The sequence below is a fragment of the Rhamphochromis longiceps genome, linkage group LG3, assembly GCF_057381845.1.
Source record: "Rhamphochromis longiceps isolate RC_006_pf linkage group LG3, R_longiceps_female_GT1.1, whole genome shotgun sequence".
Lineage (NCBI taxonomy): Eukaryota > Metazoa > Chordata > Actinopteri > Cichliformes > Cichlidae > Rhamphochromis > Rhamphochromis longiceps.
The window spans coordinates 8,472,678-8,494,896 of NC_140559.1; the positions used below are offsets into that span (position 1 = coordinate 8,472,678).

At 39.8% G+C, this 22,219-nt stretch overlaps 1 pseudogene across 1 annotated transcript; it reads right to left on the minus strand.

Annotated features, from left to right (window-relative positions):
* Positions 1-12,671: 12,671 nt before the first annotated feature.
* LOC146672722 (ribonuclease inhibitor-like) lies at positions 12,672-21,484 on the minus strand (annotated as a pseudogene). Its single transcript, XR_014910340.1, has 5 exons — positions 21,435-21,484; positions 19,864-20,011; positions 17,513-17,707; positions 14,969-15,142; positions 12,672-14,293 (listed from the first exon to the last, which is right to left on the minus strand). The product of XR_014910340.1 is annotated as a ribonuclease inhibitor-like (transcript).
* Positions 21,485-22,219: the final 735 nt, after the last annotated feature.

Consider the following 22,219-nt stretch of genomic DNA (forward strand, 5'->3'; position numbering starts at 1 on the left):
ATTTGTGCAAGAACATTGAACTGTTATGTTATAGTATTACTACTAAGTCATAGTATTTCTGCGTTGTTATAGTATTTGTGCTAAAACGTAGTATCTCTGCCAAGTCATAGAATTACTGCAATTTCATAGTTTTTTTAGGAAATCTGTTATGTTATAGTATTACTACTAAGTCATAGTATTTCTGCCAAATCATAGTATTTGTGCCAAAGCATCGTATTTGTATGGAGTCATAGTATTTCAATCAAATCTCAGTAGTTGTTGTTAAAACGCAGTATTATTGCCAAATCATAGTATTTGTACCCAATCTTAGTATTTCTGCTAAATCATAGCATTTGTTCCAAATCATGGTATTTGTGCAAAAACATAGTATGTCTGCAAAACCATAGTATATCTCTTATGTTATAGTATTACTACTAAGGCATAGTATTTCTGCCAAATCATAGTATTTGTACTAAATCATAGTACTTGTGCCAAATCATAGTATTTGTTGCACATCATAGTATTGGAACCAAAACATAGTATTTCTCCCAAAGCATCGTATTTGTATGGAGTAATAGTATTTCTTCTAAATCATAGTATTTCAATCAAATCTCAGTAGTTGTGTTAAAATGCAGTATTATTGCCAAATCATAGTATTTGTACCCAATCATGGTATTTGTGCCCAATTAATAATTCTGTTATGTTATAGTATTACTACTAAGTCGTAGAATATCTGTTATGTTATAGTGTATCTGCGGAATATAGTATGTGTGCCAAATCATAGTATTTGTGCTAAAACATAGTATTTCTGCCATATTGTGGTATTTGTGCAAGAACATTGAACTGTTATGTTATAGTATTACTACTAAGTCATAGTATTTCTGCGTTGTTATAGTATTTGTGCTAAAACGTAGTATCTCTGCCAAGTCATAGAATTACTGCAATTTCATAGTTTTTTTTAGGAAATCTGTTATGTTATAGTATTACTACTAAGTCATAGTATTTCTGCCAAATCATAGTATTTGTGCCAAAGCATCGTATTTGTATGGAGTCATAGTATTTCTTCTAAATCATAGTATTTCAATCAAATCTCAGTAGTTGTTGTTAAAACGCAGTATTATTGCCAAATCATAGTATTTGAACCCAATCATAGTATTTCTGCTAAATCACAGCATTTGTGCCAAATCATGGTATTTGTGCAAAAACATAGTATGTCTGCAAAACCATAGTATATCTCTTATGTTATAGTATTACTACTAAGGCATAGTATTTATGCCAAATCATAGTATTTATGCCAAATTACAGTATTTCTGCTAAAACGCAGAAATACTACCTTTTAGCAGGAATTTCTACCAAAAGATAGTACGTCTGCTAAATCAGAGTATTTCTGCCAAATCATAGTATTTGTACCCAATCATAGTATTTTTGCCATGTCATCATATTTGTGCTGAATCATGGCATTTTTGCCAAATCGTGGTATTTGTGCCCAAATAATAATTCTGTTATGTTATAGTATTACTACTAAGTTTTAGAATATCTGTTATGTTATAGTGTATCTGCGGAATATAGTATGTGTGCCAAATCATAGTATTTATACCAAATCACAGTATTTGTGCTAAAACATAGTATTTCTGCCATATTGTGGTATTTGTGCAAGAACATTGAACTGTTATGTTATAGTATTACTACTAAGTCATAGTATTTCTGCGTTGTTATAGTATTTGTGCTAAAACGTAGTATCTCTGCCAAGTCATAGAATTACTGCAATTTCATAGTTTTTTTAGGAAATCTGTTATGTTAGAGTATTACTACTCAGTCATAGTATTTCTGCCAAATCATAGTATTTGTGTGAATTTGAATACTGTATTATCACTGTATTATGTAGTGGCTAAGTAGGGGCTGTTTACTAAGTGCATCAGTGTAAATAGGTCATCTCTTGTGTTGGAGTGCCCTCTTGTGGCGCCTTTTGGGTAGTGCCTTAGTAAACGGGAACCCTGTAAAAAGTGGTATCAGACTGATTTGTAGTGGAGGAATTTGTTGCCAGTTTTCTTAATCTTTAATCTGTATGCATGTTGTAATGCATACCCTGTTCTTAATCATAGAAACCACACCATATCACCTCTCCACATCCTCCTACTGTATGCCATACCTCCCTGTACCATCCATCTGACCGCAATAAACTCCACCTGTGGTAATCTAATCCCTGGATGTCAGCCTCTCCTTCTGACCGAGGATAGTTACTATTGCAGCACCACCCAGCATTAAACTGACGTACACCATTCTGTACAATAGTATTTGTGCTAAAAAGTAGTATTTCTGCCAAATCATAGTATTACTGCTATTTCATACTATTTAAGCGAAATTACAGTGTTTCTGCAAAAACACTGCATTTCTGCTAAATCATAGTATTTCTGTAAACTTATAGTACTTGTACTCAATTATAGTATTTGTGACAAAGTGTAGTATTTGTTCCAAAACATAGTATTACTGGTAAATCATAGTATTTGAGCCAAATCATAGTATTTGTGCTAAAACATAGTATTTCTTCCAAATCATAGTATTTGTGTCAAAGCATAGTATTTCTTCCAAATCATAGTATAACTGCACAATAAAGGTTCTTGAGCCACATCAGTGTTTGTGCCAAATCTTAGTATTTCTTCTAAATCCTAGTAATTCTGCTCAATGATAGAATTTCTGCTATGCTGTAGTACTTTTTTCCTAGATTGTAGTACTTCTGCTAAGTCAAAGTATTTCATGTAAATCATAGTATTTCTACCAAGTCCCAGTGTTTCTACTAAATCATAAATAATGTTTTAGCACAAATTGTAGGATTTGGCAGAATATTCTGTGTTCCAGCACAAATGCTATGATTTGGCAGGAAAAAAAATATTATTTAGTTTAAATGCTAAGTTTTAGCAGAAATACTATGTTTAAACTTTAAAATATTCTGCTATTTCTGCTGATGTTTGTTATGACTTTTGACCATTGAAATGAATGGAACACATTATCAATGGCCTCACTGATTTTGCATGCTGGACTGAGTTGTGTTTTAGCTCAGTGAGATAAGCGTCCGTTCTCAGACTGGGAGGCCTGGGTTCAAATCCCGCTTATGGCAACATTTCTTTCAGTCAACAGTTAAACTTTGTTAACTCTTTTCAACACAAATTTAAACTTTTTCACCCCTTTTCAACACAATTTTCGTTTTTTTCACCACTTTTCAGCACAAATACCAGCTTTTTCAGCTGTTTTCAGCAAAAACCTCTTTTCAGCACAAATTCTGCTCATTCAACTCTTTTCAGCAAAATTTTCAGTTTTTTCTGCTGTTTTCAGAAAAAAACTCTTTTCAGCAAAATTCTTCTGATTGAACTCTTTTCAGAAGAAATTCTGCTGATTGAACTCTTTTCAGCAAAATTTTCAGAGTTTTCACCTCTTTTCTGCCCAAATTCTGCTTATTCACCTCTTCTGAAACATTTTCAGCCTTTCCACCTCTTATCAGCACAATTCTCAGCAGCTTCTGCTCATTTCAGCACAATTGTCAATCTCTCCACCTCTTCTTTGTGAGAATGACTTTGGCTCAGTGAGCTAAATAGCTGCCCTTAGACCAGGAGGGCCAGGTTTGAATCCTTCTCAGGGCAACCTTTTTTTTCAACTTTTTCAGCTTTTTTCTGCAGACATCTTCAGCGTTAAGGCATCCACACAGCATTTTCGCAGGAAATGCAAATTTTTCTAGTTATTATTGTTGTTGCTGTTGCTGTTTCTTGTTGTTAATATTATTTTATGACAAAATGTTGACACACTGTGTGAAATGTAAATAAAATTGAATGGTTTGCAAATCTCATGAACCCATACTTTACTCATAATGCAACATAGAAAACAAATGAGCTCATTGTGAATTTGGTGGCAGCAACATCCCAAAAAGCTTGCAGCATGGCCATGTTTCCAACATCACCTCTACTTTCAACAACCATCCATAAACACCTGGGAACTGAGGAGACCAGGTGCTGGACTTTTGGGAGAGCATCATTTTTGTCTGATATAAGGGACAGAGCTGCTCAACAGTCCTGCGGCTTTTCCTCTCGTGATGTCACAAATATCATCAAATATCTGGTTCAGGACTTGCGGTCTTCCACTACAAAGCCCTGCTGTAGTGTGCAGCTTAGCAACATCCTCCATAAACATGTAAAATACATCATCTCCATGGGAGCACATGTTGCTCTAAAACCTGTGTATATAATTCAGTCTTGGTTCCTTTCCAAATGTGCAAGGTGCCAATTCCATAGGCACTGATCTAATGCCAACCATCAGAGATGCAGCCTTTTTAAACACTGATAACAAACTTCAGCTCAGACATGCAAAGCGTCTCATTACAGACGATTTACAGCCGGCGAGCCTTCAAAGTCTTGGGTCTGAGATGAGTCCGTAAGAAACCACGTCGGCCGGTTTGGAAGCACGTCGCGAGGCTCCAAATGCTCCACCAGACCGCCGACAGGTCTCGCACACCACAGCCGCTCTATCACGTGACACATACTGCGCCTATGTGGTCATGTGTTGGGTTACGCCATGTCGCAAGTTTTCTGAGGAGCTTTTGTGATATTTAGTAGATCGGATTACATCTTTGTTTATTTATTACTTATATACGATCCAGTAATTTAGGTCAGTATCGGACTGATACCGATATGCAACATCGGCTCGGTCCATCTCTAGTTCAGATGGCTTTTAATGAGCCTTATAAAATAAACACAGTTTAAAAACATCTAGCAACTAAATCAAGGGTAGCCTGAACTTACAGTCACTGAACACAGCAAGTGTCCCTGCTCTCAGATACAAAACCCGCCTTTAAAAGTTCAGAGTAATGAAATCAGCAGCACTGATTCTATCATTTCTAGTCTCACACACCACTTGTGCATTTCTGTAGTTTTGGTTCACATCGGTTGATTTTCTGCAGTAAACAACTAATGAGAACATTTTCTAAACCTCTGAGTGTCCATCAGGATCCTGTAGAAACAGCTTCCATGTCAAACATTAATATTCTGGATTCTGTTTAGGAAGAAAAAGATTTTTAGAAAATTCTCTAAAGAATTCAACATCTGTTTTGTTTTCTACTATTTATTTAAAAAGTCCCTCTAGCACAGATTTCTTTAGTCACATGTCTTTCTGTGTCTTCCATACAAACATTAAACATGCAAACACTCAACACAGCAACACTGAAACCATTTGAGTGTAACTGTCATTCAAATCAAACTTTATACACAATTACAACATGGAACAAAAGACAATCTAAACATTAAAACACTACAACCAATGAAGAAACAAATGAAACCAATCACAATCAACATCAAAATATGATCATGGAAAAATAGGAGAGACATATCATACAATTCATACACGTTCATGTGAAATCTTTGGGTTCAATAACCTTCAATCCTTCTTTTAAATTACATTTAAATTTCAGCTGGTAGCAAAGAAATGAATCAGAAATTAACCTCAATGAATCTGCAGCTTCATCAATGTGATGCTGAGTTTTTGACTGAGATTGAGTCTGAACATGTCTGACTCTGTGAAACAGTCAGAGTGTTTCTCTAACAGCAGGAGCCTCTTTACACTCAGCTTCACACAGACGAGCTGAGGAACGATCAAGCAAACTTCTTCTTCTGTCATTTTTAACAGCAGCTTGCATCCAAAGATGTTGCACTACTGCCATCTCCTGGCTTTTACTCTTACTTCTCTTCCAGATCCTCAGATCCTCTTGATGACATCAGTATTTCTCAAAAATGAAAAACCACTCCTTTCACCTCATCAGGACTTAACTGATTAACCACTTTTTCCAAACGTAAGTTTCATTTCACCACCAGTTCCCACCCTCAACACTCTCCTTTGACTTCTATACTTCCTGCAACTAATAACCACATGTTCAACCGTCTCCACAGCATTACACCATCACATAACCCAGTCGGATGTTTCCCCATCATAAAAAGAGAACCATTCAGAAGTAATGACCTGTTTGTATTCTCCTGCTGCCTATTTAACCCACTACTCCTCTTAACTTCTATTGTGTTTTGTACCCATGTCTCCCTTTTGTTCCATTATCCCATGCCATTCTCCAGAAGTTCTTACTTTGTGGCCAAACTATTCTTTTCCCTCAGATTTCAACAATGGTATCTGCACATCTATGTCTACTTTTTTAACAGCTGCTTTAGCCAATCTGCTCTTTCATTACCCACAATACCTCTATGAGCCAGAGTCCACATTATCACTATATGTTTATTTTCTTCAGACACTTTATGATGAGCAAAAGGACGTCATACAAATTTACTTTCAATGCTGACAATGAATCCCTACATATTATTACTTTTGAAATTCTGCTGTCTTCCACCCATTCTAAAGCCAACAGTGTGACATATAACTCAACTGCATATATACTCAGAAGATTTGATGTTGTTTTTGCAATCTTGAGCCTTAACTGCAGAATTACCACTGCTACACTTGTTGCTTCAGGTTTGGGATCTTTCGACCCGTCTGTATACACCTGTAAATAGTTCATTATAAAATTCTTCAATTCAATTCAATTCAATTTTATTTATACAGCACCAAATCACAACAGCAGTCGCCTCAAGGCGCTTTATATTGTACAGTAGATACATAGAAAAAAAACTACAATCATATGACCCCCTATGAGCAAGCACTTTGGCGACAGTGGGAAGGAAAAACTCCCTTTTAACAGGAAGAAACCTCCAGCAGAACCAGGCTCAGGAAGGGGCGGGGCCATCTGCTGGTTGGGGTGAGAGAAGGAAGACAGGATAAAGACATGCTGTGGAAGAGAGACAGAGGTTAATAACAGATATGATTCAATGCAGAGAGGTCTGTTAACACATAGTGAGTGAGAAAGGTGACTGGAAAGGAAAAACTCAATGCATCATGGGAATCCCCCGGCAGACTACATCTATTGCAGCATAACTAAGGGAGGATTCAGGGTCACCTGGTCCAGCCCTAACTATATGCTTTAGCAAAAAGGAAAGTTTTAAGCCTAATCTTAAAAGTAGAGATAGTGTCTGTCTCCCAAATCCAAACTGGAATCTTGTTCCACAGAAGAGGGGCCTGAAAACTGAAGGCTCTCCCTCCCATTCTACTTTTAAATACTCTAGGAACAACAAGTAGGCCTGCAGAGCGAGAGCGAAGTGCTCTAATAGGATGATATGGTACTGCAAGGTCATTAAGATAAGATGGGGCCTGATTATTTAAGACCTTGTACGTGAGGAGCAGGATTTTGAATTCTATTCTGGATTTAACAGGAAGCCAATGAAGGGAAGCCAAAACAGGAGATATATGCTCTCTCTTTCTAGTCCCTGTCAGGACTCTTGCTGCAGCATTTTGGATTAGCTGAAGGCTTTTTGAACATCCTGATAATAATGAATTACAGTCGTCCAGCCTGGAAGTAATAAATGCATGAACTAGTTTTTCAGCGTCACTCTGAGACAGGATATTTCTAACTTTAGAGATGTTGCGCAAATGGAAGAAAGCAGTGAAGTGAGATTAGTGCTGTAAAACTTCCATAACACTGAACAGATGCCACCACAGATATGTTAAAATCTCAGTCAAAACTAGCAAAAACAAATGAAATCCATGAATCAGAAATGCTGATTGTTGAACAGATAATTCAGTCTGTGCATGAGGAGGATCCACTTTAGACTAAACTACATACAGAAACACAGGAACCAGGGCACAGTGTAAATCCAGGAGCTCTGTGTGCAACAGCTGACCTGTATGAACACAAAACACTGATTGAAGTCCACGTTGATGCTTTCTGTCTGTTTAACTTTTACATTTGAAGCAACACATTTTACTTCAAACACACAGATCAGGTAGAAAACTGTGGATTAGAAAACAAATTCATCAAGAAGGTCCTGAAGCAAGAAGTTCATCATTGCATAGAGAAAGAAAAAGGACATGAATCATCCCACGGGTCTGTGCAGTCGTTATATTATCATCACCTAAATCATGTCTGCATACTGTGTGTGTGTGTGTGTGTGTGTGTGTGTGTGTGTGTGTGTTGCTTTTTTAAATCTTCTACTTAGAGTTCAAACTTGGATAGTGATAAAAACATTGCACTGCTTCATTTAATATTTAATTGAACACATCTGTGGTTGAATTTGAATCTTAAATGTTTTGATTTCAAACAGAAAGTAAATTGTTGCCATGGATACAGTGAGACAGACGCCTCAGACCCTTATTTTTTATTTCTTTGACTTTTTATTTTATTGATTCATTTCTTTATTTTTACATTTTAAAAAGTGTATTTGTCTGAATGAACTAATCCCCATTTCCCATGCTTTGTATCACTGGTCATACTGGGAACAGCCATAGAAAATGTTTGTAAAGAAGAAATCTTAAACATGAGCAGATTCTCAGGCGATTTCTGTTTCCTAACCATTGTTTCAGTAACACGTCCCATCACTACATGTGTGTTAAAGATTCCTTTGGGATCAAAATAATCCACTGACAGTTATCAGTACAAACAGGATGCAAAAATCCAAAGTTCAGACTTCAGTTACTAAAACAGAGATGTGAGGAAAACTGGTTCTTCACACGACGTTTCATGTGTGAACAGTAGAGGTGGTTTCATTTTCACATGTAGGTGTTGCAGTGAGGATTGCAGGGAGACATTTGCTGAATAGCTGCAGCTCTGCTCCTGTAGACTGCCTCTGAATGTGTGTGTGGTGATAAAGTCACTTTAATTAAATGTCACCTGTGAGGGAAAACTTTGTGTTAACTGAAGAAAGTTCACTTCTCTTTCATTGCAGCTCCACTCTTATTTTGGATGCACTCATTTGTTTCATAAATGATTTCAATGATTTTGCCACACCTCTGCATTGTCAGGTCGGAGCATGTGTGCTTTTGATGAAATGCTGATATGATGACGCTTGATTGGGGAAAGATTTCCACAGGTGGTGTTGTTGGTCTCCTTCTTCCAGTTTTCTTGTTGCTGCCTCTCTCCTCGCCTCAGTTGCTGCAGCTGTATCATGTATGTTGTTATGTTACATACAAAGAGGAATTTGTGACATTAAAGAGTAAAGATTCTTATTCTTAAATGAAGATGAATAAAGGTTTTGTGAAATAACTACTGAGTTCTGGTGCCGTCTCTGGATGCCTCGACGAATAAAAGAACCGGGGTAAAACTGATTTCGTAACAATTTATACCTATATTTCTGTATTTCTCTATTTATCTGAATATTTATCTATCATAACTGTTTCTACACTCACTTTATATGAGTGCTTGTTGTTTCTTGTATATTTGCTGCTATGACAACTCAGTTTCCCTCCTGGATTAATAAAGTTTCTCTGATTCTGAAATACAGTGAGCCATTATATTTGTAGTTTCTAACTAACAATATAAAGGCTCAGCAACCGATAGAGCCACAGCACGTCCCACTGGCAGCTGAAGGAACTTTTAAACAAAGGACTTTGTAATTGAAGCTTTATTTATACAGGTCGGCTCATTGAGACTCAATGTCTCATTTACAAGAGAGACCTGTTCCAGACACACATATTAAAATTACAACAATAAGAGAAAAGTTTGTGTAATGTACTCAGTCACATTAAAAACGAGAACAAGTTCCCAGAGATGGTTTCACAAAAACATGTGTACGTCTTTTGAAGTCTGCAAGTGAAATCAACGGAGAGCCTTAAATCCTTCGGTTATGTTTTCCATGAAGACGGAGCAGAAAAGGAGAACGCCTTCTTCCCAAGCTCTGTATGAACTGATGGAACAGTGGATGTAATGATGTCCTGAGACTGCAGGCTGTGACTAAACTGTTTGCCTAACATGTACTCTGATAAATAGGAGGCAGTAACCCAGAAACAGATTGATAGATAAAATGATACTAATGGACCATCCTGTGTAAGACCAATGAGGACCAGTTAACCAGAGAACACAGAGTACAGTGGTGTGTTAAAGGTTTACAGACAGTTATAAATCTTAATGCCCCATGATGGACAAAATCCAACAGATGAAGAGAGCGAGCAGAGTCATTCATATAAATCATGTCACTGTAATCCAGGGCAGGTAAAAAAAAGGTGGCAGCAACAAGCTTTTTCCTGTGAAACATGATCTGTTCCTGGAAGAGAAGCCCAACTTCAGCCTCAGTGTCTTTATTAGATGTTCAATGTGTGGCTTATAGGAACGACTGTCATCAACCACAATACCGAGGTATGTGTACGAGGCCACAGTTTCAATAGAAATACTTTGAGCAGCTACAGGAGAAGGAAATAAAGCCGGACCCTCTTTCTGTTTGTGAACAACATGACTTTGGTTTTTTCTACATTTAAAGCCAGTCTGAGCCAGCTGAGACTGAATACTATCAACAGCTGCTGTAAAGGTTTGAAAACTATGTTGATGGTATAAAATGAACAGATGCATCTAGATTTTGTGCCACACCGTTGACATAAGTAGCCCAGGACAGAACCCTGTGCACTCGTTTAGTGACATTTAAAAAGCTGGAAGAGAGACCATTGAGCTGAACGCACTGCTGATGTCCAAAAGAACATTAGAGAAGCAGCCAGCTGCTCGGTCTGAAAGGCCTATTTCCAGTAATCTCTGACATAAAATGCTGTGGTCAGCAGCTCAGCTCATAAACCAAGGGACTGGGAGCAGCTGCTGCTGAGTGTTGCTGGAGTTCCTGTGCTGTTAGATCCTCATCCTCTCCACGCAGCTTGGAAGTAGGTGAAGTTGTGCCAGAAGAGTTTTTGTTGTGGTCAACAGTGTCAAAGACTTTGATAGATCAATAAAAAGAGCTGCACAGTAGTTCTTTGCATCCAGCGCTTCATAGACGTCTTTGAGAACTTTTATCGAAGCAGTTCCAGTACTGTGCAGTTTCCTAAAACCAGACTGGAAGGGAGATAAAATCCTATTTTCATCCAGATAACTTTGAAGTTGATTTACCAGCCTTCGAAGAACCTTAGATAAGACACAGAGTTTGGAAATTGGCCTGTAATTACTAACTGTTGAAGAATCACCAGCTTTCAGTGGGGGAGTACAGAGGCACACTTCCACATCTGTGGTAAAGCCTTCTGTTGTAGAGAAAGATTAAAAATATAAGACACTGGCTCAGCTATGATATTTGCAGCCAAGTGCAAGAAGGAAGGAGAACGATTGTGAGGACGAGTTTCTGGTGTTGGGGCTATTCAAAGCCTTACAAACCTCTTCTACTGTGACAGGTGTGAAGGAAAAGGTATCAGTAAGCAGGAACTACGAGCAGAGTTGTGTGCAAGAGGTTTACCATCAGATACTGTGCTGAACAAAGAACAAGAAGCAACAAAGTGTTTGTTAAAGCAACATTTCAGTTTTGTGTGACACAGGAGTGGAGTCGATATTTAAGTGAGGAGGAAGCTCTGAGGAGTCACAGCTGGCAGAGACACTTTATAGTTTGCCAAAACCTCCTACGGTCGTTTGGACTGTCAGTCGTTAAAGTAAAAAATAGTTACATCTTGATGATGGAGGCAGTAATCCGATTACACAGCTAATGAAAACGTAGCCAATCAGCATCAGAGCCAGACTTCCTGCCCAGGCCTGGTTTCTCTCATGTAGGAGATCGGCCGGTACTGAACCAAACCAGGCCTGTCCCGACCTTTCACCCTGACCTGGCAAAAAGGGGCGTGTCTGTCCACAAAGTAGACACAACTCTCCTGTAAATGTTCCCAAACTGACATTGTCAGCCTGTTTAATACGACCCCAGTTCAAACTGATGCGGGCTCGGAGCGTGAGATTTTAGTGTTTCTCACAGCACCAACTATGCAGTGATCACTCAGGTCGTTGGCAAAAACTGCAGATGTGGAAAACTTACGCAGCATATTAGTTAAAAAAGGTCAATAAGAGCAGATTTATCTGGGTGTTTAGGATCAAGGCGTGTGAGGCTTTAAATAATTTGAGTCAGTTTTAAAAACAAGCAGCGTGCCTTAAAATCATCAGACACAGAAGAAAGCCAGTCCCAATGAAAACCATCCATCTGAAAGACGTCATTAAAATGCAGCTCAGATAAAAGTTGAACCAGAGACGGTGATGTGCTGGGGGAAGCAGGTGGAGGCTGATAGCAGCCAACAACAGTCTGATTTCCAAACAGATCAATAGTTAAGGCCAAGATTTCAAATGGCTGAGGTGCAGATGGAGAGAACAAGACTTGAGCAGCAAGACAGAGCTTCACATAAACTTCCAGACCTCCGCCTTTTCTGGGACAGTCTGAGTGCTAAATGTTAAATCCATCAGTTGCTACGTTTTTATCCAGTAAAGATTTGGAAAGTCTCAGAAACAACAACGATACCAGCACCGCTTGAACAGGCCCAGATTCCAATCATATCCATGTTAGGAAGCACACGACGTGATGCACGTGTAACCCAGACAGTTTTTAACATCTGCTGGTGTTTCACATTCAGCCAGAGGCCCAGGGTTAGGTTGGATACCAGACAATAATAAAAGCATCGTTATTAGACTCTAGAGCTCGTTTATAGCTGACACCACATGTAGAGTTTACGTTCACACAGAGACGATGACATTTTTCTAAAACCAGCAAACAATAAACAAGAAATGTAACAAGAGTTTCAGAAGAAGCTGTTTTACAGAGAAATGATTCCCTGAAGACAAAATTATTATTATCATCTTTATTTCTCCAGGTGAAAATTTAATTGAGATTAAAAATGTGGTTTTCAAGAGAGACCTGGCATCATGGCAGAAAGAGTCAGAAATACATCATAATTCAAACAAATACAAAATAGGAAAAACATCCTACATAAACTTCATAAAGTTTCATTAACAGACTTTGAACAATGGACTTCAAACTTCCCCCCAAAACAACAGAAACACATTTGAAGACAATGAATGACATTTATCCCTCTAAAGAAGGACTTAGACTACGATTTAATATGAATGAGAACATGTTCATAAATGGATGCAACCAAAGATTTCATCAATCCCTGATTTAGAGACAACAGAACATTTGGTTTGATTTCACAAGATAAGAATGACGACTGAGTTGGAAGATTGTTTTACGTTTAGTCAAATCTTTCCTACATAAAGTCGGATTACAAAATCATCCCCTAAGTTTGTTGTTTTATTCAAGGAACTGAAATTATAGAGAAAATCTGTGAAATGACTTAAAGAAAACAAACCACAAAAACTCTATGATGCTCTAAACCCCCTGGTTTAGGTCGGCAAAACTTTACTAGACCCGCCCCTGCACAGTTACAAGCTGTCAGCTACTTAGAAAAGGATCCTGGTGTTATTTGTCTCTCAGAAACAGTTCATAACTTCCCATCAACTCATTCATGTCACCTAAAAGGTAAACCTGTTTCTCAATCACCTCCTCAGCTCTGATGATTCATTTGTGGCTTTAATGTAGTGTTACATCCTGTTTGTTTGCTTCCATCTGTATACATGTCCAGATTCACTGTTATGTTTCTATTCTTACATTGCTGTGTGATCACTGTTCCCTCTGCTGACTGATGTGACCTTTTGTATCTCACACTGATACTTGTCATATTTGTATCTGTGCCTAAAAGATAAAAAGTTTTCCATGCTAAAACACAGCTCCACCTCCTGCAGTTCTCCCTCTGAACCACTAGATGTCTCTGTTATCTAAATGAAGACGTGCAGCACAGCAACCACAGCAGCGCTCAGATCACACGTGTCCTGTTATTATGTATAAAAGCATGAAACAGGTGAGACAGGTGGGATCAATATTAATGTTGTGGAAATATATGAAAAAGCAACAGAAGAGTGAAAACATTTCGTTTTTCTAGAAAGATCTTTCAGCTCACAGCTGCTCACAGACTGTATTTACAAGTGACAAACTGCAACTCTACAGTACATCTACAGTATATATCAAATATATTCTGTATTCAAATCTATTGAGTGATGTTTGAAAGTCTTTCCAGGTGAGTTTGATCCAGGAGGGTCTGAAGCCAGAGTCAGACAGAGACTGTGCAGAGACTGTAGAAGGACAGAGCAGCAGCAGAGCAGTCCAGATACACTGATGATCCTCTGTCAGATCCAGAGGGACACACAGGGATGATGCTGGACTCTACATTGTGTCTGACAGTGGAGCTGTTCTCAGAGCAGTTCACTCTGCAGCACTGACAGTCATCTGCACTTCTTCTCATTCCTCTGTCAGTCACTGCTGGATGAAGCTCTCCTCTCCACCTCCCAGTAACATGGCCCAGTCAGAGCGTCTCTACACACAAGCTGCTGCTGCTTCAACCTCTCTGGATCATCAGGACACAGCTCCTCCTCTCTCAGCACACACACCGTCCTGTTTACCATCATCACCACCTGCAGAGAGAAGAAGGAAGAGCAGAGGAGATAAACGAGTGTTTCCAGAGACTCTTCATCAGCTGTCAGTCAGTGATGCAGCACATCCAGTATAAAGAGCAGCAGGGACTTCAGTGCTGGGACTGTACTAGGACTCATTGTTGCTTCACTTTTTCTAATCTTTGGATTTTTATTGAAGTTGCTGAAAATGTTTTTCCCTCCTAGTTTGAGTTTGGACTTTCATTCATTAGAAGAACCTTGGTGTGTCCACTCTGAGCTCTGTAGGAACCCCAACAACAAGCCCAACAATCCAGATGGACGGTTCCAGCTGTTAACTGGAGGAATTCCATCCAAACATCTGCTCTCACTAAATTCTTCCTCACCTACAGACTGTGTTCTTCACTGCTTTAAACTTGGAAATGAATGCAGTCATTGGTCTGCGTGCTGCTTTGTTCAGAGAGCTGATTGGCTGTTGACAGTGTTTGATCAGAGCGTGTCAGCTGTTACTATGGTGACCATAAAGGTCAGAAACAGGAAGTGTTTGTGTCCAATCCTGAAGCCTGTCACCATTCTCCTCTCACAGCTTCACTGAGAAGCTGCAGCTTTACAGGAAACACTGGATCTTTGTTTCATACTGACTGTGTTTAGTACAATACTGCTGACAGCACCACCCACTCACTCCATCACTCTACTGACCTCAGAGTCTCCAGTCTGTAGTCTGGACTCTGCTGAAGATCAGACAGCTGCTTCACATCTGGATCCTTCAGGTTGTTCCAGCTCAGGTCCAGCTCTCTCAGATGGGAGGGGTTGGACTTCAGCGCTGCTGCCAGATAATCACAGCTGATCTTTGACAAACCACAGAGACTCAATCTGTATAAAGAATGAAAGATGTAAGTTTATTAGACAAAGTGTGAGCTTGAACTCATTCAGTGTTTCATCATCTGTTCAGAGCTGAAGAAGGTTCAGAATGTAGAAGTTTAGAAAATGGAAACTCCAAACAGCTGAAGCCAACAGGAAGCAGCTTCAAACAGGAAACTGTGCAGAGTTTCAGACTATATGTCCTGATGCAGCCAGTTGGATTTTGGAGATTTGAATCTCTGTTCTGTGACTAAGTCCTTGAATCATTTCTTCCAGTTGGTCCAACAAGACAGACTAAGTGTTGGACATGTGTTGTGGCTCCATTAGGGGAGCTCCTAAATGTGATGTGATGGCCCCTCTGGGTCTGTCAGGTCACAGGACTGAAGAGAGCTCAAACTGGGCACACAGTTGTTCCAGTCTGGACCAAAGACTCTATACTGGGACTGAGGGACTGCTTTGACTGCACCCACTGGGACTTTTTAAAGGCTCATGTTCTCACTTAGATCATCGATTTCTACTGACATTTCTTTCTGGGAAAAATGGGGATTACTTTGGAAACAGGAAGTATTTTCCCCAATAAGCAGCCCTGGATTAGTAAATCACTCCAACATGTTCTCAGGCAGAAGAAGCTGTCTTGTTATGAGGGAGAGAAGAAAAAGATTGAGGCACAGAAACTTGTTGAAAGAGAGATAAAGCAGCTAAAATCAGGTGTAAAAGTAAAGCAGAGGATGAGCTGAATAAAGGACACTCAAGGCTGGCTTGGAAAGGAATGAAGTCCATGGTGGGGATGCAGAACAAGGAGCAAAGATGAATGTGATGCTGAATCAGCAGAAGACTTGGACTCATTTGATTCCAGCTTTGATATCATTGATTTCAATGAAGAGCTTTGTGATTGTAGCAAAGGGCTGGTAGCTCTGAGAGTCCCACTGATGAGGTGTTTGTGTGGAAATCTCTTAGTGGGACCAAAGAGAGAAAAAGCCCTGGTCCTGATGCTGTGGGAGGGAAATGATTGAAGTGTGCTGTGAGGAACTGACTGGGAGATTTTCACACATTTTCCAGTCCTCCTTGGAACAACAGGAAGTTCCCAGCATATGGAAACAAAGGTTAAGTGTCCTATGGCACTCAGTGATGATGGTGCTGTGGCCCCACAACCTCCACCTCTTTGTAAAGGAACTAACTGTCATCTGAAGCTTCAAATGGAACTAAGACTTCCTCCACTAGGTGTCAGTGTCTGATGAGAAAGTGTTAGTGGAGCTGGCCTGGAGTCAGAAACAGGAAGATGCAGGATTTGGGCTGAAATGGGGAAAAGTGGTTAGCACTAGTGCCTTAAAGCAAGAAGGTTGTAGGTTGAAGCTTGTTGGCCTTTCTGTGGAGGTTGGATGTTCTCCCACAGTCCAATGAAATGCTGCTTAGGTTCATTGGTGCTTCTAAATTGGCTGTAGGTGTGGATGTGAGAGAGTGCTTCTCTGTCTCTCTCTGTTGGCCCTGTGATGGACTGCTCACCTGTGCAGGTGGACCACGCCTCTTGCCCTATGACAGCTAGGGCACAGGCTGCAGCCCTGTGAGCCTAAGCTGAATAAACAGTTAGCAAAAATGATCCATAGATGGCCTGAAATCCCCCAGTTAGCAGTTTGGTAGATAGCTATGACATGCTGATCCCATCCAGCAGCTGTATTCTACCTGTAAGCTGATCCCTGCTGAGCCAAAGCACTTTTTCATATACAAATTACAACCTTTAATAGAAACCTATTGGTCAGCATCTTATTAGCCTGCTGTTAGCTTCATTCCACAGAAAACTGAGAGAAACTAACAGAGTTGATAAAGAATAAAGAGAAATGTGCTGATTTAAAGCCTTTGAAGTGCTTCAGATGATCTCTGTCCACTTCTGTCCACTCATTCATTCATGTAAGCTTTCTAATGCAGCTTTGATCTTCACAGTCTGCTTCATGAAACTCATTCTAACCCTGAATGTCAGAGTGTTCCTCCTTCTCTTTCCCATCATTCATGCTGGCAGTGGAGGAGATTTGGATGTTGGACTGTGTTTTGGATGATGTGTGTATGTTTGTGTTGGACTGCTGTCTGTAAAGCAAACGCACATTTTGCTTTGGATTTCAGTGTCAGACAGACTTTAAGGTGGAATGAAGAGTTTGAGAGTTTCACAGTGAATTATCCAGTGGAGGATTTTTCTTCTTCTTTGAAGGTTTGAAATGTGAACATTGTTCTGCTGCAGTCAATGGACTAAACCAGAGAAGAAGAAAACAGACTTTACCATGAAGATCCTCAGTGTGGATCAGTATAATATCAGCCTGATGTCTGCAGTTTAGTGTCAGCACAACTTTCACATCATTTTCATCTCAGCACAACTAAAACATGCTGACTGACCTCAGAGTTTCAAGTCCACATCCTGGACTCTCCAGGAAACCACACAGATGCTTCACTCCTGAATCCTGCAGCTTGTTGTTAATTGAACACCTGTAGTCAGCACTCAGCTCCAGCTGTCTCAGATGGGAGGGGTTGGACTTCAGTGCTGCTGCCAGATAATCACAGCTGATCTCTGACAAACCACAGCCCATCAATCTGTATAAAGAATGAAAGATGTAAGTTTATTAGACAAAGTGTGAGCTTGAAATCATTCAGTGTTTCATCATCTGTTCAGAGCTGAAGAAGGTTCAGAATGTAGAAGTTTAGAAAATGGAAACTCCAAACAGCTGAAGCCAACAGGAAGCAGCTTCAAACAAACACAACAAGAGAAAAAACTCTGAATGTTTCACATTAAAGTCGTACATTTATCATAAAAACAGGACAAAGACTTTAAAAAGTCGTGTTTTTCCTTCCAGGAACCACAAGGCTTCACTTTTAAAGGTGAAGTGTGAAAGAAATGGACATATTTGAAGTCCAACACCTTTTTCCAGTCACATTATTAAAGCAGACAAACTACAAGCTCATTTTCATTCCAACAAGTCATCTTCTGACCTGGACTAACAACACTGGTCTCTATGTGCAGCTGGCTGTGAGACCAGTGCTCAGGGAGCGTCTACAAAGTGCAACACTGAAAGAACATCACACACTCATTTGCTTCCAGCACTTTCACACAAACATCTACTGTCATTATTGTCACCAAACTCTGTGGATCCTTTATTGCAAATTCAAATGGGATCAAATGGTCAGACAAAAGAGGGTTATGAGGAAATATGATGAAATGTTGTGTATTAGCAGCAAGTTATTGAATCATTTTCCTCAGAAACCAAACAAAATGATTGACAAACATGTTTTTACAAACTCAGTGTTGGACTTGGATCAGCAGGATAAGCTGATGTTTAAAGGCATTTGAGTCTCGCTGTATGAGAGTCCAGTTATTACTCAATATTTATGGATGATGTTCTTTCAGTGTTGCACTTTGTAGACGCTCCCTGAGCCTCACAGCCAGCTGCACATGGACCAGCTGACATTACCCAGCATTAGAGGCGGGTGTAAAAAAATGGATTTTCCTATTTAAATGGTTTTAATTTGAATAAAGCGATGTTGATTCATTCAATCCTGAATCGATTTTTAATATAAATGTATTTTGCCAGAATCTCAGGTTAAAGCTCCCAAAAGTATTTCAACAACAAGCAAACAGATAAAACAGTAAATGAGAGCAGCTAAACACACAAAGATGGAAACACAGAGCGTGGATCGTTCACTCGACGGCACGTACACGGACACGCCGTCGGGGCTGAAAGTGGACAGCTCACAGATCCTGAAGCTGCAGGTTTCATCTGTCTCCAACCAAAACTGAGTGAACCAGCAGCAGAAGAAGATCCAAACTACGCTTTACGTTTGATCAACATCGTCATGAATTCTCTCTGACTTTGACGTTTACTTCCTGCACAGCTCTCTCTCTCTCAGTGTACTTCAAGAACAGTTTACCTTCAAAAATCTGTTTCCTGCATTATTCACTGCTTATTACGCACCAGTCTGCTGTTGTGTTCACTGCTGTCGGCCTCCGAAAACAAAGCCTCATTTCTGCTGTTCAATACTGAAGAAATTTAAACCTTTTAAAATGATGAAAGATTACAAACTCTCAGCTGTGTCTGTAATCAAACCTCTGTAACTTTGCTTCACTTCAGCAGCATCAGCTCATGTTCACATGTTGATTCATGGTTTGCTTCAGTTTTTGATGGACTGCAGAATATTTTGAAGGTTATCTGCTATAAAAAGCCAGAACAGGAAAATCTGCTTCATGTGTTTCTGTTTGATCCTCAGTGACTTTGACACAAAGGCCTCTGCTGTGATGATCACACCTCTGATCAAGTCTCACAGTGTCAGCTTTGTTTTTATACATATGGATATGTGCTGATAAATGATCAGAATTATAATATTTCCCACTGTCTGCTGTGTGCCGTGACCTTTGACCTGCTAAAGACAGTCAGCTGTGGATTATTCATTGTTGTGTCTGATACTTAGAACTGTGAGGAAGAACACTACACAGTTAATCAGGGTCCCCTCTCTCTGAATCAGGAAAGGTGGGCAGGCCGCGTGTGGGCCGCGGGCCATACGTTGAGTCTCACTGTTTGAAATGTGAACATTGTTCTGCTGCAGTCAATGGACTAAACCAGAGAAGAAGAAAACAGACTTTACCATGAAGATCCTCAGTGTGGATCAGTATAATATCAGCCTGATGTCTGCAGTTTAGTGTCAGCACAACTTTCACATCATATTCATCTCAGCACAACTAAAACATGCTGACTGACCTCAGAGTTTCAAGTCCACATCCTGGACTCTCCAGGAAACCACACAGATGCTTCACTCCTGAATCCTGCAGCTTGTTGTTGGTCGAAGACCAGGAGTCATTACTCAGGTCCAGCTGTCTCAGATGGGAGGGGTTGGACTTCAGTGCTGCTGCCAGATAATCACAGCTGATCTCTGACAAACCACAGTCCCTCAATCTGTATAAAGAATGAAAGATGTAAGTTTATTAGACAAAGTGTGAGCTTGAAATCATTCAGTGTTTCATCATCTGTTCAGAGCTGAAGAAGGTTCAGAATGTAGAAGTTTAGAAAATGGAAACTCCAAACAGCTGAAGCCAACAGGAAGCAGCTTCAAACAAACACAACAAGAGAAAAAACTCTGAATGTTTCACATTAAAGTCGTACATTTATCATAAAAACAGGACAAAGACTTTAAAAAGTCGTGTTTTTCCTTCCAGGAACCACAAGGCTTCACTTTTAAAGGTGAAGTGTGAAAGAAATGGACATATTTGAAGTCCAACACCTTTTTCCAGTCACATTATTAAAGCAGACAAACTACAAGCTCATTTTCATTCCAACAAGTCATCTTCTGACCTGGACTAACAACACTGGTCTCTATGTGCAGCTGGCTGTGAGACCAGTGCTCAGGGAGCGTCTACAAAGTGCAACACTGAAAGAACATCACACACTCATTTGCTTCCAGCACTTTCACACAAACATCTACTGTCATCATTGTCACCAAACTCTGTGGATCCTTTATTGCAAATTCAAATGGGATCAAATGGTCAGACAAAAGAGGGTTATGAGGAAATATGATGAAATGTTGTGTATTAGCAGCAAGTTATTGAATCATTTTCCTCAGAAACCAAACAAAATGATTGACAAACATGTTTTTACAAACTCAGTGTTGGACTTGGATCAGCAGGATAAGATGATGTTTAAAGGCATTTGAGTCTCGCTGTATGAGAGTCCAGTTATTACTCAATATTTATGGATGATGTTCTTTCAGTGTTGCACTTTGTAGACGCTCCCTGAGCCTCACAGCCAGCTGCACATGGACCAGCTGACATTACCCAGCATTAGAGGCGGGTGTAAAAAAATGGATTTTCCTATTTAAATGGTTTTAATTTGAATAAAGCGATGTTGATTCATTCAATCCTGAATCGATTTTTAATATAAATGTATTTTGCCAGAATCTCAGGTTAAAGCTCCCAAAAGTATTTCAACAACAAGCAAACAGATAAAACAGTAAATGAGAGCAGCTAAACACACAAAGATGGAAACACAGAGCGTGGATCGTTCACTCGACGGCACGTACACGGACACGCCGTCGGGGCTGAAAGTGGACAGCTCACAGATCCTGAAGCTGCAGGTTTCATCTGTCTCCAACCAAAACTGAGTGAACCAGCAGCAGAAGAAGATCCAAACTACGCTTTACGTTTGATCAACATCGTCATGAATTCTCTCTGACTTTGACGTTTACTTCCTGCACAGCTCTCTCTCTCTCAGTGTACTTCAAGAACAGTTTACCTTCAAAAATCTGTTTCCTGCATTATTCACTGCTTATTACGCACCAGTCTGCTGTTGTGTTCACTGCTGTCGGCCTCCGAAAACAAAGCCTCATTTCTGCTGTTCAATACTGAAGAAATGTAAACCTTTTAAAATGATGACAGATTACAAACTCTCAGCTGTGTCTGTAATCAAACCTCTGTAACTTTGCTTCACTTCAGCAGCATCAGCTCATGTTCACATGTTGATTCATGGTTTGCTTCAGTTTTTGATGGACTGCAGAATATTTTGAAGGTTATCTGCTATAAAAAGCCAGAACAGGAAAATCTGCTTCATGTGTTTCTGTTTGATCCTCAGTGACTTTGACACAAAGGCCTCTGCTGTGATGATCACACCTCTGATCAAGTCTCACAGTGTCAGCTTTGTTTTTATACATATGGATATGTGCTGATAAATGATCAGAGTTATAATATTTCCCACTGTCTGCTGTGTGCCGTGACCTTTGACCTGCTAAAGACAGTCAGCTGTGGATTATTCATTGTTGTGTCTGATACTTAGAACTGTGAGGAAGAACACTACACAGTTAATCAGGGTCCCCTCTCTCTGAATCAGGAAAGGTGGGCAGGCCGCGTGTGGGCCGCGGGCCATACGTTGAGTCTCACTGTTTGAAATGCAAACATTGTTCTGCTGCAGTCAATGGACTAAACCAGAGAAGAAGAAAACAGACTTTACCATGAAGATCCTCAGTGTGGATGTAGAAGTTTAGAAAATGGAAACAGCAGAAGTGGCTTTACAAATGAAAGAGGAAGAGGAGAAGAAGAGGAGAGGGAGGCCACCCTGACCATCACTC